We start from the raw sequence: 17,614 nt of genomic DNA, 5'->3' as shown, positions 1-17,614 counted from the left end.
AGGGAGGTTGTGAGTACAGGGGCCAAGTGCTTCAGTCTCACAGTAGGTGCTAGGATGGGCTCGCTGAGAAGGAGGCACTGGGCAAAGGCGGGAGGAGGTGGGGGAAGGCGCCAGCAGACAAGGAAGGGGGGGCTGCAGGCAGAGGGCTGTGCCCGGCCACCCAGAGACTGGCCAGGAGGCAGAGGGAGCTGGGCAGCCTCGGGGGTCAGGGCAGGACTGGGGTTTGATCTGAGTGCGATGAGGGCTGTTGTGAGCAGTCCGCTTTCAATTATCTGCATCAATTCTGGCTGCTGGTCAGAAAACAGACTCTAAGAGTGGAAGCAGGGAGACCAGGTGTGATGGGTGGAGGAATGGGGGGTCCCCATTTCCTGGAACACAGCTCCTAAAACCCTTAGAAATCAGTTTTTTGTGTGCTAATGAGATGACTCGTGGTGGAATCTGGTGCTAGGTGGCTTCCAGATGGGGGCTGGTCTCTAGGAAAACCAACCTTGAGATTAGAAGTTTGTCTCTTTCAGCTCCAAGCACCAGCCTCCCCAATCCCATCCCTGGGGTGGGGAGGAGAGGGTTGAAAACTGAGTTCAATCACTAATGGCCAATGATGTAATAGTCAGAGCAAATCATGTCTACCTAATGAAACCTCAAAAAAAAAAAAAAAAAAGAAGCCCTGAACAATGGGATTCTGAGAGCTCCTGGCTTGGGGAACACACGGAGGCACTAGGAGGGCTGAGTCCGGGGAGAGAGAATGGAAGCCCCGCGCCCCTCTCCACGCCTGGCCCTGCGCAGCCCTTCCATCTGGCTGCTCCCGAGCTGCAGCCGTTGCAGTAAACCAGGACAGGCAGTAAAACGCCCTCCCGAGATGTGTGTGTCTTTCTAGCAAATTGCTGAACTGGAGGCGGAGCTGCAGGAACCCCCAGATTTAGGGCCGGTCAGTCAGAAGGTGACTCCTGGGTCCTGTGGCTGGCATCTGAAGTGAGGGCAGTCTTGTGGGACTGAGCCCTTCACTTGGGGGGGGTCCATGCTGACTCTAGATAGTGTCAGAATTGAACTGAATGGTTAGACAGCCTGCTGGAGTCGCAGAGAATGGGAGAGCTGGTGTGGAAAAACGACACATATCTGGTGTCAAAGAAAATCCACACGCCTGACATCAGAAAAGAAGACACCACAGGGGACTCCTGCAGATGCCAGGCAGGTGACAACGGCATCATCTGTGCACCAGTGACACTGAGCCGGACTCTGTGGGGCCCTCCTGGGTAGAAATCCTTTCCATGTCCCCCTCCATCTATTTTTTCTTTTCTTTTTTTTTTTTTTTGGTGGGGGGTGGGAGGAGGCAATTAGGTTTGTTTGTTTGTTTGTTTGCCATGGAGATACTGGGGATTGAACCCAGGACTTCGTGCATGCGCTCCACCCCTGAGCTATACCCTCCCTGCTCCAATTTCTTGTTTGTAGGAAATAGGCTTCATTTAGCCTCCTTCGTCTTCCCTGGGTTCAAGAGTCAAACATTTGCTTAACAGGGAAGGGAGAAAATGCAGAAACAAAGGAGAAGCAGTCAAGAAACAACAGTGCAGCATGGGGCAGGGTCCTGGTTCTCCCTCAAGGAATAGACTTAACAATACCTTTGAGTTCTTCTGCAGGAACTAAGGCCCCCACCCAGGTGGATGACGGTAACTTCAGGCTGAGCACAAGATTCCTGGAGCACCGCCCCGTTACCTCACCACCAACCAATCAGAAGAAAGTCTGCACACAGTGGAAGATTCCGATTCCTTCCCCAGACGATTAACTGCAATTAACTTCTCCTTTCTCCCTTTAAGAAATTTCATGATCTAGCAGAATCTTTGGAGTTGGTTCTTGGACATGAGTCTACCTTCTCCCCAGGCTGCCGTCCTCCTGCATAAAGCAAACTTTCCTTTCCAACAAACAGTACTCGTCTCTTGAGTACTGGCCTTGGAGCAGCGAGCAGCCAAACCTGAGTTCGGTAACACCGAAAATCAAGACAAGAACCTGACGTGCCAGCACCCGGATCAAAGATTTCTAGCCTCCAGAACTGTGGGAAATACATTTCTGTTGTTAAGCTACCCATTTTTAATTTTTTTTTTCACAGCAGCCCAAGCTGATTAAGACACCTTGTAACAAAGGGACCAGTGAGATCCTAAAATTCAGAGTAAGAATTCGAGATCCAGAGTTAATGATCAAGTGACTCTGAGCTCTACCAGCTGCACCCACCAACACATGGGGATGCCAGGCTTAAGCCTAGGGCAATCCCACAGTGGCCCAGCTATATTTTTAACAGATTTTTAATAGGAATGTAATTTTCGTGGAATGAGGAGAGGGCATGGGCAACCTTGCCTGCTTATCTCAATAAGGCTCCTAGTTGCCGTATCAAAACATTAAATCTCAAATATTAGAATTTTCAAAGTTTTAGAGATTGATTTTTTAACACTGATATTCATAGGGCAGCACAATGAACTGTATAAATTCTGTGACTATAATAAAGGCTATTTAATATACTCCAGCTTGTGCATTCTTCAAAATAGGTCATTCTATCTATAGAATGAAATGTTTTGCAATAATTCAGTTTTAAAGAGAAAAGAGCAAGGAGTCATCAGCCCAGGCAGACTCTACTTAGAAGCTTTCAGTTTCTCTGATAACCAGAGTTCACTGCCATCAACGCTGTCATCCTCCCAGCTAACTTGACAATAGATGGCCTGGAAAACTTGTGATTCCACCTGGTAAATGCCAAAATCTCATTTTGAACTTCTTTGGATGACAGTATTTCTCAAATATTCTACAATTTCCTGACTTACAGATAAGGCATGTTGTACAAAATGCAACCGCTTCATTTTTACGTAATTTCATGAGAGGCTCATATTTATTACAGAAAAAAATCCAAAAACATAGACTAGAAAAAAAAATTATAGCCCAAACACACAATCGCACACACACATTTTTCTTTAAACCAAAACAGAGTTCTGTATAGTACAGGGAGCTATATTCAATATTTTGTAGCAACCTACAATGAAAAAGAATGTGAAAACGAATATACGTATGTATATGGATGACTGAAACACGATGCTGCACACCAGAAAATGACACAACATTGTAAACTGACTCTACTTTGACAACAACAGCAACAAAGCAGGACTGTTTGCTGTATGTTTGTCAGGAACATATCAGCAACATCTTTTCATACCAATGAAAGCACTTGCGTTTCAACATTTCCAACAGCCACGGGGCACTATACATACGGCAGAACCTTAGTTATTTAATGGATCCTACTCCTGGGCACTGAGATTATTTCCCACTTTTCTCTATTAGGAGTAAAACCTGCAATTAAAATTTCGAGACCTGAGGCTGTGTGCGTATCATTTCTCATTTTCTTAGGGGACATTCTCAGAAATAGTATTTCTGGATTAGAGGAAAGAGTTCTTTTGAAATCTTTTAACACATACTGCAAACCTGCCCATTCTAAGGACATCCGCCTTCGCCAATCCTGCCATCCAACCTTCAGTTACGGATTCTGGGTTAAAAGGAGGAACTCCCGTGGGCAGGAACTCCAGGGCTCCTGAAGTCACTGGCTCTTGATTCAGCTCTCTCTTTGCAAGCAGCCTCACCCCGTCTCCTTCCTACCCTGGCCACTACGGGGGTCTGTTCTAGAACCAAAGCCCTGCTCCCAGCCCCTAAGATACGCCTTCCCCAAATGTGCAGTAGGTCCCTTCTGATAGTGGCTTAGGAAAATTTAGCATAACCTTGGGTCAGAAATGATATTATCAGGAAAAAAAACAAAGAAATTTGAGGGCTTAGGATAAAATGGTATTGAACACAGAAGTCGCAGCTCTAGTCTGCACAGAGACTTACATTACTAATAGAAATCATTACTTTCTTCGCCTGTTTTCTCAGAATTTGCTCCAAATGTCTGACATTTTTATTTTAAACCAGTGTGTAGCTATAACTTAAACTCCATTTGAACCGGAGCATTTTGGGGCTCAGGAAGCTGGGAAGGGAGGTACAATCTTTGGCAACCCTTGACCACGGCTTTTCAAGACCATTCAACAAAAGACTTGTCACAAAGGAAAATACTGTCCACCTGCCGAACCGGCAGGAACCTGCTGGCACGTGGTCCCCTGCAGCCACAGATGACTTATTTTTAAAATCACAAGCAAAGCATTCATGAGAATAAAATATTGTTATTATTTTTAAAGTAAGATCCATTTTAATTTTTTGTTTGTTTTGCTTTCTTTATTCTTTGAAGGTTTGGATGACTTTGCACCTAAACTTGAATGTGTCCTGTGACTTTTATAGGTTAACATTTTGATTTTTTAAATTAATTAATTAATTAATTAATTTTATGGAGGTACTGAGATGAACCCAGGACCCTGCACATGCTAAACACACGCTCTACCACTGAGCAATACCCCCACCCCAATGAGAATAAAATATTATTATTAAGGGCAAAAAAATGTAAGCTACCTACAAGTGGAAACACCCATTGTGGAGGTCAGGGAGAAACTCTTGGCCCTCAAAATACATCCCTAATTTCGAAGCCTGCACTCGTAGAAAAGTCAGAGCAACAATGACAACAACAACAAAAAAAAGCTAAGATGTTTCTGCTTAAAAATGTAAGCATGTGTACATCCAAAAACAAAGATAAACAAACTAAAATCCCATCCCCTGCAGGACAAAAGGAAATATCACACCAGGATTCTAACAATATCATTTATTATATTAACAGATTAAAGGGGGTGGGGGAGAGAAAGATGATCATCTTCTAAGTGTGTTAAACCTCTCAATACACACACACACACACACACACACACACACAAATGCATAGAAAACATCTAGAAGGATTACATAAAAATATTAAGAGTAGCATCACCTGGAGAAGAAAGGGGAATAGAGGTGTGGGATGGTTAATTTTATCTGTCCCCAGATATGTGGTTAAGCATTATTCTTGATGTTTCTGTGAAGTTTATTTATTTATTTGGATGAGATTAACATTTAAATCAGTAGATGCTGAATAAACTAGATTACCCACCATGGTGTGGGTGGGCCTCGTCCAATCAGTTAAAGGCTTGAAGAGAAAAAGACTGATCAAGACGAAATTCTGCTTTTGGACTTGAACTACCATTCTCCCCTGGGTCTCCAGCCTGCCAGTCACCCTGCAGGTTTTGGCTTTGGCAAGCTTCCTCAACTGTGTGAACCAATTCCTTAAAATAATTCCTCTCCATCCCTCCCCATATATATAGTTATAGATATAAAGATATGAAAAGATCTCACAGCATATATAGCTGCATCTATCTATATCAAAATGTGTGTATTTTTCTATCTGTGAATATCTCCCTCTATCTACAGATACACACACACACACTCTACTGGTTCTGGATCTCTGGAGACTCCTGATTAATAAAGAGTAAGTGGGAAAGAACACTTCAGAGAACAAATTTCACTTTTCACTCTATATGTTTTTTGTACAGTTTAAATTCTTTAAAACAAAGCGACATTTGTGAGGAACTTAAAACATGATTTTATTGTACAGTGGGAAACAAGTACACACAAACATGGTGTTTACATGAATAACATTCTCATGAGGAAATACAGTTTTAGAACAACAACTGTAAATAACTATAGAAAAGAACCGTCTTAGAAGAGGGGACAGGGGAAGTGGACAGAAAAAATAGGAACTGACAAACAGCCAAGGGAGCGACTAAGGCAGCAAGATAAGCATACGAAGCCCACAGGCAAATGGCACAATAAAAGAGTAATTCCCCATCACACAGAACAAACGAGACGTCACCCATACCCGACTACACGAACAAATTCCACCATTCGTAGTATAATTTTTAAAGTTCAGAGCCAAGAGACTTCAGTTACTTGAAAATCCGGTTTCTACAAAACGCCTTTCTCCATAATAATACCACCGACAGGAGCAGGAGAAAGATGATGTGGTTTTATGAAAGAACTTAAGAATTCCGGTCCTCTAAAGATACACTACATCTCTAAAAAGCTACCATGTGTTACCACGATCATGGGCATAATTTGTTGGGTAAACGTATTAGGCATTATTTCATTAATCTCATTTATGATTAAGAACCATGACAAGGAAGGAAATTCAGGATGGAAATTTGATCTTTGTTCGTCACTCCCAGGTCCTCAGCTCTAAGAACATAGCCGAGCTGACATCTACTTGTTGAATAAATGAATGAGTACTAGGTCTTCAGTAAACAGTTTCTTCCTAGACGGTAAATGGATCTGAGTGTTGCACTACCACGTTCAAAGGTGAGGGCGTGGCCGGGACCCCATGGACAGCAGGCAACGTCCACCCACCGGGCACACACACTGACAGGCACCGCGCCTGCAGAGCTGGAAGGCAAAAGAGCCCAGCAAGGACAATCACAGAAACACTGGCAAATAATTCTCACCAAAACCATCACTTGCTAAATGGGGCTTTGGTCTTATGTATCTCCGAAAACATTTGCAGATGTGTGTGAAGGGCGTTTTACTCTGTCTGAGAATTGTTTCCAGGTCCCTTGAGCCGAGTTTACAATTGGGATAGCTAATGAGGTCGAAGGAAGGGGGTCTTGATAGGAGGTTATCAGCAAAGTCCAGACTCTCAGGAGAAGGACTGTTTGTGAGCCTGGAAACTTGTCCTGTCCGACAAACATTATAAAACAGCTGCTAGGCTGGCCTTCTGAAACTAAAGCTACAGGAAAGTTTTCCTTCGTTAACTTTAGTGTATTCTCTCTTTCTTTTTTTTCTGAATTTTTTGTCTGTTTGTTTTTTGGTTTTGGTGGGGGAGGTAATTCGGTTTATTTACTTATTTATTTTTAATGGAGGTACTGGGGATTGAACCCAGGACCTTAGGCATGCTAGGCATGCGCTCTACCACTGAGCTATACCCTCCCCACTCCTTTGTTAACTTTAAAGGCAAATTAATATCAGAGCCCAAGAAAAGAATATTCCCCTTGGGAGTGAAGATGGGAATTCATGACAAAAAAAATCGTAGTATTTGGGTACAGCAAATACAGTGGCATAAGAGGGCTGAGGGCCCCATGAGGGACTGGCTTCCCTGTTCAGCCTCACCTGGCGATGCAGACACACAGACCAGAGCCAACAGAAGTCCGACTCAGATTTTCCATTCTGACAGTCTTCTGAAAACACCTTCTCGCCAACTATTCTCCCAACGAGATTTCAAAGAGGAGGGGTATCTTATAAATGCCTTAATAATTCTAATTTCCCCTGACAGCAGTTCATTATTTCAACATAGTCGAGAAAAATGGTGGGTGGGCTACAAGCCTAGCTCCACAGGCAGGAATCATTTGCATGGGCACAACATGGAATGAGCATGTAAGAGGGCGCCCCCTGCAGGATGGGGAATCCTAACACAGCAGCTTGTGGGGAAGCCCATCCTTGCTGGTCTTAAATTCTTCAGAGTTGTGAAAGGGTGATGTGAAGGCACATCCTCCCGACTGAGTCTTAGAGCTGCTGAAAGAACTCAACAGCAAAGCCCCGGCAGCAAACTTCCTCTCTGAAGTGTCTCCCCAGGCATTCAGATTTGCATGCAATTCACGTGATGTGACATCACTTTCCCTTTAAATACACACACGAGACTACCTAGGTGTGATTTTTAGTGTCCTGAGCTGGGTTACTCTCTGTGATGTGCAGTTAGAAGTCTGGAGGGTAAAGGGCTGGTGCAGACGGGTGGGGAGTGGGTGTGACCACCTGGCCAGCAGGCAGGTCCCCGTGGGGTCATCCCACTGCAGGGTGTGGTCCCAGCACCTCTCAGTAGCTCACAGTAACAAACCCTGTGCAGTATCCCACGCGTAGTTCCTGCAACAAATACTTGCCAAGGGCCGACCTGTGCGGGGCCCAGCTCGACACTGGACAATGCAGGTGAACCGAACAGGCCAGCCCCGAATAACCTGTCAGCGCTGGACCACGGCTCTTCACGCGCCGGTCTGCGGCTAGCGCGCATGCGTGATATTGCGAACAAATTCCAGCATTGAGAAAAAACAGAAAGTAACGTAAGGAACACCCATCTCATCGGCTACACGAACAAAGGCTAATATTTTGTCATAACTGCTTCAGGGTTCAGAGATCAACATTCCAGGAGGAATTCCCTTTTGCAGCTTTCCTCCCCAGAGGCAACCATTATTAGGCGATGATGTGATTTTGCTTTTGAATTTTTAGTACACATGCATGTATTCATATACAAGACATTAAATATAGAGTACTACTTTGTATTTTAAATATTTATGAAAAATAGTATTTCCATGTACATATGAGCCTGAAACTTGATTTACTCAGTGCTGGATGTGCGATCTACCCAAATATTGGGCAAGTACCCTTGACTAGCACAGTACATCCGCATGTGGGTCCCTCACAAGTCATTTATTGCTTGAATTTATAGACACTGAAGTTGTTTCCAAAGTCCCCCAGCTCTAAATATGGAGCCCTGGAGTGAAAACCTTGATCTGTATCTCCTGATGTGCCTCGGCCGGTGCGACCTTGGAATCTGCACCTAGAAGTCAGGGTTTCTAGATCACAGAAATACTTTCTTTTGAAACGATGGCTCTTGAGTGTGAGGGACAGTCCCATGTATTGTAGGATGTTTCAGCTGCATCCCGGGCCTCCACTCACTAAATGCCAGTAGCATCCGTCACCCCCGTTGTGACAACCCAAAATGTCTCCAGGTACTGCCATATGCCCCCTGGGGGACAAAATCGCCCCCAGGCAAGAACCCTCACCCTAAGGGGACTAGCTGGGGGTAGAGTATGTGCCCAAATGGTCTCCAAAGTGATTGCAACTACTTAAACGTCACCATCGGTGTACGAAAGTTACAATTCTCTTCATTCTCACCAATACCCAATACTGTGAGTAAATCCCGACTTTCAGTCTTCTCCAGTCGGATGGGTACACACTGCTATTGTGTTTTTAACTTGCATTCCCCCAATCGGCAGTCAGATTGAAGATCTTATACAATACGTGTATTGGTCACCCACATTTCTTCCTCCGTGAATGATTTATTTATGTCTTCTGCCCATTTCCTGTTGGTTTCTTTTCCTCATTGATCAGGTTGAGTCCTTTATACATTTGCGGTCAGCACCATCCAACAGACACACCACAAACGTAAGCCACCTATTTAATTTTAGCTTTTCTGGTGGCCACATTAGGAGTCGTTACCTCAATAATGTCAAGCTTTAAATAAGATGGACTCACAGAGAGTCTAGCAGAAAAGCAAGTAGTTGGCAGCTCCCCACCTAGTGTGTTTTGCAGTCCCAGGCAACCCTTAGGATTCCTCAAAAATGTCCCTGTGGGCATTCTCCGGTCTTTTCCACCAGTGCTGTTGTTGGCATGTAGAGGAGACGTACTCGCCCAAGTATGTGATGGACCATGAGGAGCTGGTGAAGGGACACAACAAAAGAGCAAGGACAATCCGGTTGTGCAAAGCGCTAGAGTGTTCCCACGTTGATTGCCTCTCCCTCCGCATAGGAGAATTGCCTTTACTGACTCTAAAGAGTGGCTCTGGACTCTGATTGGCTTTGGGTAATGATACATAAGCACACTGGCATGTGTCACTTCCGGGCGGATGTGTTAAGAGACAGAACCGGATTTGCCCACATTCCCTTGTCCTCTGCTTTGTTTGACTCTCCTTGAAGCTCAGAGGTGGGTCTCTCTCAGCCTGGGTCTGTGAGGTCACGGAGCACAGAGCCTCACCAGCTCCTCCAGCTGACCCCCAGGAGCATGAATGAATAAGCAGAACTTTGTTATTTTAAACCCCAGAGAGTTGGGGTTGTACGTTATCACAGCAAACATAACTTACCCAAACATAACTCATATATATAGCATGCATAGGAGCCTATGTTTGCAAATGTGTCAAGAATTACTATTTATTTTTTCCCTTGGGAAGAGCTGTCCTTTAAGATTATGTTTTTGCTACTTGATTGAGCCTAAAATGTACTGTTGTTTATAAAATGATGGGGTTAGGCCTTTACGATTATCTTTTTAATTTCTTTCTTGGCCTGAAAAATAAGAATTTGGCATTTGTCATGCCGCATATTCCAAAAACATCTTACATGAGGCCAGTCCGCCACCCTGGGAACCACTGCTCCGTGGGTACCATTTAGTGCCTGAGTGTGGTGCCACCCAGGGATTCTGAACGCTAACAAGTCCCCGTGGTTGGGTTTTTCCCAGTGCCAGCCATTGTAACTACCCCTGCCTCGGTTTCCTTGCCTCCAAGCCTTGGCACGGGCAGTGGCCTCTGCCTGGAGTGCCCTCACTCCCACCCCACCACCCCCATCGCCCAGCCTCTCTGTCACACAGCTGACCCTTCCACATCTCTTGCTTCCAGCCTTTTTCTACCCATTCTCTGAGGCTCTCATGGGGCTGCCTTGCACACTCCACTGCTCACTGGAAGGTGAGCTCAAAGTGGAGAAGGATCACATTTTTTAACTTTTCCCCACTGCTCGATATCTGCAAGACACTCAGAAAGCATTTACTGAATGAACAAAATGCCCCTGAGATGTGTCAGTACCTCCTCCCTCGAGCGAGTACTCAACTTACTCTGAACCGAGGCACTGACACATGGTGACATGGCTCCGGGTTTTTTATCTTACTTCCACCTTCAAGTAAGGAAATGACTTGAGGTCCCAAGAAAACCTCAAAGAAGATAGTTCCCTTTAATGTGGTGAGCATCACTCTAGGCTGGTGCTGCCAGATCTGGGGCTGAATGATACAGACAGGAAACCAACAGCCAAACTCAAAGAAAACGCAACATTCCCCAAGAATTCCACAGCAAGGATTCATTTTAGGGGCACTGAAAGTACATGAAGGGACCTGCAACTGCAAAAAGACTGAAAACTGCCCAAATATACATCAAGAGATGACTGGCTAGTTAAACCTGCTCTCTGGCACTATGTCAGCCCCAGTAGGAACAAGGTTAAAATGCATGTGCTAATGTGGAAAGATCGTCACAGGGTAGCATTATGTCAAAAGCTGGTAATAGCCACAGGTCAGAAGACAGTACATTCAGCCCTTCATACTCACAGGTTCCACAACCCCAGATTTAACCAACTGCAGATGGGAAATATTTGGGGAAAAAAAATTCCAGAAAGTTCCAAAAGCAAAACTAGAATTGCTGCGTCCTGGCAACTATTTACATAATATTTACATTGAATTAAGTATTATAAGTAACCTAGAGATGATTTAACGTATAAAGAAGGATTCCATAGGTAATATGCAAATACTGCACCATGTTATATAAGGAACTTGAGCATCTGTGGATTTGGGTATGGGTGTCAGGGGTCCTGGAACCAATCCCCCTCAGATATCAATGGACAACTGTATATGATATGATCTTTGTGTGAACTTCTTAGATGTATGTGTGGCTCCTGCAGTGGTGATGTTTGTGAAAGATCTTTTACTTTTCTGAAAGAAGATATAAGAAATTTAATTGGCCATCTTCAATCCACATACTGTGAGCGAGGGGCCTTTAAAGCAGTATTCTTTTTTTTTTTTTTTTGGATCTGTTTCAGTGTCCTTTCAAGCCACACACGTCTTTTCATTATACAAATAAAGTGATATTGGCAGTGGGGTTACAGGAGATACTTACTTTTTGTTCATGCTTTCCTGCTTTAAAGAAATGCCTAGTAAGTTGCTTTAAATAAAGAAATAAAACAAACATTACTAAAGATAAAATGTATAAAGGTATATCAGGAGAATTCTTTCAGCAGCAGGGCTCATCTTTAGATTAGGAGTGGATAAATTTAAGGTTGTCATAACTCAAAACAATCCCCCTATAGACTAAATTTTGCATAAAATGTGAATTTTGCATAGAATGTGAATGGTTATTATTACCACTGCAAAACTCTTGTTTGGGTTTCTAACTTTAGATTGTTAATGATATGAGGAAACTATTTTGTTCAGCTATCGTCTCTCCTGAAATCCAGTTTTATATACATCTTGCCAAATAAGTCTAATTCTAATTTTACACACTCCTAATCCAAAGGCTGTGTATCTCAGAATCGCGTCTAATTTCCCCAAGTCATTACTGGCTGTGTTTCTCATGCAGCCACCTTACAAGCATTCAGTATTGGAAAACCACACCGTTAACTAACAGCTGGCCTGAGGTTAGCACTTGGCGGTAATATGTTCCGCTCAGCACTTGTTCACTTAACCTCTCTGAAGTTAAGCTTGGGATTTTTACAACAGATACACAAAGCTCAACAGAGAACTTAGAAGAGAAAGAACAGTAGGAAGAGCAAAATACATAGAAACCTGAATGAACAGAAACCGCCCTCTCCCATGAGCAAGAGCGCCCACAGGGTGTGCTGCCCCCGCAAGGAGCGTGGACCTCTCTGCACACGAGGGAAGTGATCCTCCAGCCCCGGTCAAGCCTTCCGATTATACAGCCCCAGTGGACATCTGATGGCAACCTCATGAGAGACCTTGGCTCAAAACTGCCCAGCCAAGTTGCTCCTGAATTCCTGAGCCTCAGAAACCATGAAAGAAAATAAATACTAACCATCTTCTAAGCCACTATATTTTGGGGTGATGTCAGAAAGCGTCAGATAAATACTACAAACACCAGCAAGTCCCAAGGATGCACTATCCAAAATCTAATCACAACCTTCTGTGGCCCACACATCTTAATAACAATTTACGTTAATAAACTGATCCTGGGAACTGGATCCTTGGATTCAGGTTGAACACATGCTTATACAAAGAAATACGTAATTAAATAAAATGTACTAGTATTTCATTAATAACCAAGCGTTGAGATCTACCAGGTAGTTTACTAGTTACAGTGAGATATAATTCATGCTACAAACCAACAGGAAAATGTCCCCTCTGGGCTTAAGTCAGGACTCATCATAGTCTCAGAAGACAATGAGAACAATGCTACTTTTTCCTTTTTTCAAAGACGTTCTCCTTTTGAAGTTAAAAAAAAAAAGAAAGAACATGTTTCATCATATAATTTTATATGTTACCAAACATAAAGAATTTCGGTCATGAGGAAGGCTTAAATTATAATATAAAATTAAGTATATATTTTATATTATATATATATATATATATATATATAGTGTGTGTGTGTATGTGTGTGTGTGTGTGTGTGTGTGTGTGTATATATATATATATATATATATATATATATATATACACTTTAATAAACTAGTCTGTAAAATTATGTATCAACAATGCATGAAAAAAAACTAGAAAGAAATGCACCAAGGTTTCAGTAGTGATTGATTCTGGATAATGACAGTATAGGTGACTTCTTTTTCTTTATACTTTTCTGTAATAAAAAGTCCCATTTTTTTTTCCAACCCTGAACTTACTTCTGTGTAATAATCAGAAAATGTAAAAATTTTAAGAAAAGGAAAGTTCTGATAAGCTCCCCGGTCTCCTGCTCCTTCAACTGCAAAAGCAGTCGCTGGCAAGTTCGTAGGCTGGGAGGAAACAGCACGAAGCAAGAGAAAGCTGCTGCTTGCCCTTTTCTGGAAAGAACTGGAGAGAGTTTAAATAAATCTACTATCAAGCAAGCAATCAGTAAATGAAAACGAGTCAGACCTCTTAGGATCTGTAGGTTGTGATCAGCTTTACGAACTTCTTGCAAAAACGCTCCATAAAGTTTCAAGAAAAGAATCCAAGTTGTCTATGACATCGGCCTCAAAGAATTGAAATCCCTGTTATTTAACCTACTCTGCCAAGTGCTTCTCACTCCAAAGCTCCCACCCTGCCATTCTGCTGTGGGCTTTCAGACAACAGTATGTTCTACTCGTAATAAACAAAACTCTCCTTTTTTCAAGGCAATTTTTCAGATATTAGGTCTGTAATGTACAAATACTGGTTTCGGTTACAAAGAAAGCAGGGTCAGCCCAGGCCACTCAAAGTGGGAGTCCCTGGACCAGCAGCAGGTACCTGGGAGCCTGGGACGGATGCAGAACGTTGGGCTCCAGCCCAGACCTAGTGGATCAGAGCCTGCATTGTCACAAGCCCACAGCAGGCCTACAGAACATAATGTGTGAGGACCACCAGGATGCAGGCTGGGGCTCTCAGATGGATAGTGGTGGTGGCCGTCACTACACCTGGGAGCCTCGGGTACAGACTTCTCAGTCACCTCTTCGGGGATGCCAGAAACAGAGCTCAGCTTGCTTTTCCGGTTCCTTTTCATTCTGATTGTATCAAATTCTCACCCAGTCCTAGCCCACGTGCCAAGAACATCCCGTCAAATGCCGCCTGACTGGTCTTGTCTGCCGCCTGCTCCCTGATCCTTCCCCGTGAGTCATTCCTGGTCCCACCAGGGCAGGCCTCTTGTCCTGGGTTGGGATGGAGAGGACCACAGAGAGGAGGTGAGATCACAAGATTTGGGGGTTTGTGTTCATCCTACAATGTGTAACAGAACAAACGCAATGGAAAGCAGGCTGTCAGGGGGAGGGGGTCACACTGTTTTCAGAACTCCTTCTCCTTCAACCATGAGCATTTGGTCGCCACCCAACAAGCTGGTACTGCTGGTCTACAGGTACCTGGGCTGGGCGTTGAGAAGACAAAGATGAACTTTGAAATCAGACAGTCCTACCCCTTAGGAAATTCAGTCTGAGGAAAGAGACACGAAAGTCAGCAATGATCAGGAGCCCTGCCCTAGGGACGGGAGGGCGGAGGACTGGAAACAGGTCCAGGCTGGGGGAAAAGCCAGCATGCACCCAGCTGGGCCTTTCAGCCAAAGGCAGGGAGCCCAGGGTGCCAGGGAGGATGGGGTGGTGGTCCAGGTGTCGGACAAGCACGTACCAGGGCTGGGAGCTGACGACTTGTGGGCAAGGGAGGAAGTCACAAGTAGATTCACCCACTGCCCACAGAGGAGGTGACAGGTCAGAAAGTCACGAGGATTGACATGGAGGGCTAAGGAGTCTGAATTGGGGCTGAAGATAGCAGAGAACCACTCAAGGTCTTAAGCAGGGGGCGTCATGATCAGATTTTCTTTCTAAAACCTCCCTTTCAGGTGGGAGGAGGGGTGGAAGGGGAGAGCCTCCCCATTTCTTCTTTCTATTTCCAAAATATTCGTTAAATATGTGCCCTCCCCACTCGCCTTTTTAAACTGATTTGGCAACTCTTTTGTAATGTAAGAAGTGATTGAAACTGACATCTGTCTGTCTGACTCATAGCTGTCAGGGCGTATGGCTTCAACAGAACATTCTGGGCTTAGAGATGTCTGTTCTCCAGGTGTTCACTCATATCTTCTAACTTGATTTTTTTTAATGTAAAAATTTAAATTATAACCTTTCTAAATGTGAAGGTTCTTGATACCATTAGTCATCAGGGAAAGGCAAATTAAACCCACACTGAGATACCTCCATACACCCACGAGGATGACTAAAATTAAAAAGACTGACAATACCCAATGCTGGCGAGGGTGTGGGACTCCCAGCAGATGGGAGTGTAAAACAGAACGACCATGTCGGAAAACTGGCAGTTTCTAATAAAATGCATTACGTGCCGACCTTATGATCCAGCAATTCCACTCACAGGTATGTTCTCAAGAGAAATAAAGTCATATCCACCTGTGTGCAAGAATGTTGACGGAAGCTTGAAATTGCAAACAACCCAAATATTCATCACCAGGGGACTGGATAAGCACACTCTGCTATGCTCAACCTTAGAAATACGACTCAGCAACCAAAAAGCAACCGGTTGATACAGGCAACAATACCAACAGATCTCATTACGTGGAATGAAATAAGAGAGACACAAAAAAGTACATGCTGTCTGATTCCGCTCAATGAAATCCAAGGACAGGCAAAATTGCTCTGTGGTGATAAAAAACAGTGAAGGGGATTTTACACGAGAGGAGCTTCTAGGGTAGTGAAGTTATGCATTCCTCTGTGTGCAAACTGTATCTCAATAAAGTAACAATAACATAAAACAATGGCCAAAGACATACAAACGGCCCAAACCACAATGAGACACCACGCGACATCCTAGAAGCCTATTCGGATGGCTATAATTTAAAAAAAGAAAAGAGAAAAAGAAGATAAGTGTTGGAAAGGCTGTGGAGAAATTAGAACCCTTGGGCACTGCTGATAGGAATACAAATAGCGCAGAAAACAGTTTGGTCATTACTCAGAAAGCTAAACATAGAATTATCATAATGACTCGGCAATTCCACCCCGAGGTATACACCCGAAGGAATTTAAAGCAGGGACTCAAACAGGTACTTGTACAGCCATGTTCACTGCGACTTTATTCACAGTATCAATAGTTAGGAACAACCTGTGCCCATTAACAAGTGAGAGGATACACAAAATGGGGTACCTCCATATAATGGACTATTATTCCTTTAAAATGAGTAATGAAATTCTGATACCATGCTACAGCATGGATGAACCTTGAAGACCTTATGCTAAGTGAATGAAGCCAGACACAAAAGGATGCATATTGTATGAGTCCCTTTATGTGAAATATCCAGAATAGACAAACTCAGAGAGACAGAAAGTAGATTAGAGGCCACCAAAACTAGGGGGAGGAGGGCATGAGGAGTTATTGCTTAATGGTTATAGGGTTTCTGTTTGGGGCGATGACAACGTTTTGAAAATAGATAGCAGGGACAGCTGCACCAGATTGTGAATGTAAGTCATGCCACGGAATTGTAAGCTGGTTACAACGGTTAAAGCAGGGAGTTTTATGTTATATATTTTATGCATGAAATTTTTTTCATAATGGGATATGCCAAAAAACAGTTCTAGAGCTTAAACGGACAAATTACATGGTGTATGAATTATACCTCAACAAAACTGTTAAAAATGGGGGAGAGAAAAAAGAAAAGAAAGCAACTTGGTGATTCACACACAATATGAATAGACCTCAAAACCATTATGTGCTGCATGGACGGAGCCCGGCTCCAGAGCACACACTGTGTGATGCCACTGAAGTGCCAGCGCTGGTGAAACTGGCCGGTGGTGACAGAAATCTGATCGCCGGTTGCCTCTGATGGGCAGGGCCTGGGCAGAAGGGCGGAGAGGAAACTTAGGATGGTGACGCAAATGTTCTTTGTCTTGGGGTGTGGAGGTGGGGGGACAGTGACTGCACAAATGCATGAATTTGTCAAAAGTCATCCAGCTGTCCATTTAGAATTTGCATACTGTACTAAATTAAATTATACCTCAATAAACAACTATTGCCATAAAATACGGTTAAAAAGCAACAAGGCATGGATAGTGCTGGGAAGGGCATGGGGAAGAGCAGGACCAGAGGTGGGAAATCCATTTGCAGCCACCCATCAGTTGCCCAGGTGGAGAGAACTCCACTGAGTCAGGCAGGGGCCTCCAGGCGCTGAGAGGGAAACAACCCCGAAGTGATTGGGCAGGAGTGACAGGTGGGTGTGGGAGGTGAAAAAGGAGGGGTGATTGGCTTCTGACCTGGGGGCCCTAAGAAAATTTCAAAGTCATCTTCCAAAAAAAGAAACAGCAAGAAAACCCAGTCTTCTTGGCAAACAAAGGAGGACCCAGAAATCTGAAGTCAGTTAAGAGAAGAATCACACATATACGCAAGAGATATGCAACTTGAATCAAGGGTTCGTAGTAGAAAGGGTAGCTAATTTCAAAGGGTACTGGTGCATATGAAGTCG

At 43.8% G+C, this 17,614-nt stretch overlaps 1 protein-coding gene across 2 annotated transcripts in view; it reads right to left on the bottom strand.

Annotated features, from left to right (window-relative positions):
* The window catches only part of ANKRD33B (ankyrin repeat domain 33B), a 77,963-nt gene that overhangs the window by 31,706 nt on the left and 28,643 nt on the right, over positions 1-17,614 (bottom strand). The window lies entirely within an intron of this gene.

This window comes from Camelus bactrianus, chromosome 3 (assembly GCF_048773025.1).
Source record: "Camelus bactrianus isolate YW-2024 breed Bactrian camel chromosome 3, ASM4877302v1, whole genome shotgun sequence".
Taxonomy (NCBI): domain Eukaryota; kingdom Metazoa; phylum Chordata; class Mammalia; order Artiodactyla; family Camelidae; genus Camelus; species Camelus bactrianus.
Note: the sequence above shows the minus strand (reverse complement) of the source record. Positions and strands in the feature narration are given on the sequence as shown.